We start from the raw sequence: 1,907 nt of genomic DNA, 5'->3' as shown, positions 1-1,907 counted from the left end.
AGGTCACATCCTGATCTTGGACCCGCATAGTAAGTTCCCTTTTTTGCACATCTATCAAGGTACGACCAATAGCCAAGAAAGGCCTCCCCAAGATTATGGGAATCTTCTTATCTTCCTCAAAATCCAGAATAACAAAATCAGCAGGAAAGAAGAGCTTATCCACCTTGACGAGCACATCCTCAACTATGCCCCTTGGGTAAGTAATGGAACGGTCCGCCAATTGTAGCAACATGTATGTGGGTTTTGGATCAGGCAGATCCAGCTTTTTAAAGATCGACAACGGCATCAGATTAATGCTTGCTCCTAAATCACAAAGGCACTTGTCAAAAGTTAGATTGCCAATGGTGCAAGGAATGGTGAAGCTTCCTGGATCTTTCAGTTTTGGTGGTAACTTTTGCTGCAGAACAGCGCTGCATTCTTCCGTGAGAGCAACGGTTTCAAGGTCATCCAGTTTCACCTTCCTTGAAAGAATAGTCTTCATAAACTTCGCATAACTAGGCATTTGTTCCAGCGCCTCAGCGAAAGGTATATTGATGTGAAGTTTCTTGAACACCTCCAGAAACTTCCTGAACTGTCTATCCAGCTTTTGTTGCTGCAATCTCTTAGGAAAAGGTGGTGGAGGATAGAGTTGTTTCTCCCCTGTATTAGCCTCAGGCAGAGTGTGTTCAACAGTAGTCTTCTTTGGTTCCGCCACTTTCTCCTTTTGCTTAGATTCTTCATCTCTAACTTCAGCTTCGACTTCTTTTGCCTTTTCAGCATCAGCTACTTTTCCAGACCTTAAGGTAATAGCCTTGAATTGCTCTTTAGCTTCCTTCCTTCCTGGTACTTCCGTGTCACTGGGAAGAGTGCCAGGTTGACGATTGAGCACTGCATTGGCTAATTGACCGATTTGATTTTCCAAGGTCTTGATAGAAACCGCCTGACTCTTGCACAACAGCTTAAGTTCCTCAAAATCAGCACTAGTAGGTGCAGCTGCACTTCCCTGTTGAGGATATGATTGCCTTGTAGCATACTGCTGTGGTTGCTGGAATCCAGGTGGGTTAAACTGTTTACTCACTCCTTGCTGATATGGTGGCTGAATAGCATTCTGATTATTCCCCCAGCTGAAATTTGGATGATTTCTGTTGTTAGGATGATAGGTCGCTGGCACAGGCTGCTGTTGTCGCTGATAATTATTCACATACTGAACAGATTCGTTGACAAGAGAACACTGATCCGTAGCATGAGAACCTGCACAAAGCTCACAAACCATAGCTATTTGATTAACTCCATACGTAGCCAAAGAATCAACCTTCATTGATAGCGCTTGGAGCTGGGCTGCAATAGCGGTGGTTGCATCAACTTCCAGAATACCTGCTACCTTGCCTGACGTCATCCTCTGAGTTGGGTTTTGATGCTCATTTGTAGCCATCGTCTCGATAAGATTATACGCCTCAGTATAGCTTTTAGCCCATAAGGCGCCTCCAGCTGCTGCATCGAGCATGGGCCGAGATTGGGCCCCCAAACCATTATAAAAACCAGTGATTACCATCCAATACGGCATTCCATGATGTGGACATTTTCTCAACATTTCCTTGTAGCGTTCCCAAGCCTCGCACATAGATTCTGTAGGTTGCTGCGCAAACTGAGTAAGAGCACTCCTCATAGCAGCAGTCTTTGCCATTGGATAAAACTTCACCAGAAACTTTTGCGCAAGATCTTGCCACGTAGTGATGGACCCAGCTGGTTCAGAATGTAACCAGTCTTTAGCCTTATCCCTCAGTGAGAATGGGAAAAGCCTCAACTTGATAGCCTCATCAGTCACGCCATTATACTTAAAAGTGCTGCAGATCTCGATAAAATTCCTTATGTGCATGTTGGGGTCTTCAGTTGCCGCTCCTCCAAAAGAAACAGAATTCTGCACCATC

The 1,907-nt window shown here is 44.8% G+C and overlaps 1 non-coding gene across 1 annotated transcript; it reads left to right on the top strand.

Annotated features, from left to right (window-relative positions):
* The first annotated feature begins 1,541 nt into the window (after positions 1–1,541).
* On the top strand, positions 1,542–1,648 carry LOC141662574 (small nucleolar RNA R71). The gene has a single exon (XR_012550682.1). It is a non-coding gene; the product is annotated as a small nucleolar RNA R71 (small nucleolar RNA).
* The last annotated feature ends 259 nt before the right edge of the window (positions 1,649–1,907 follow it).

This window comes from Apium graveolens, chromosome 5 (genome assembly GCF_009905375.1).
Source record: "Apium graveolens cultivar Ventura chromosome 5, ASM990537v1, whole genome shotgun sequence".
NCBI classification, from domain to species: Eukaryota; Viridiplantae; Streptophyta; class Magnoliopsida; order Apiales; family Apiaceae; genus Apium; species Apium graveolens.
This window is presented reverse-complemented; position numbering and strand designations above follow the sequence as displayed.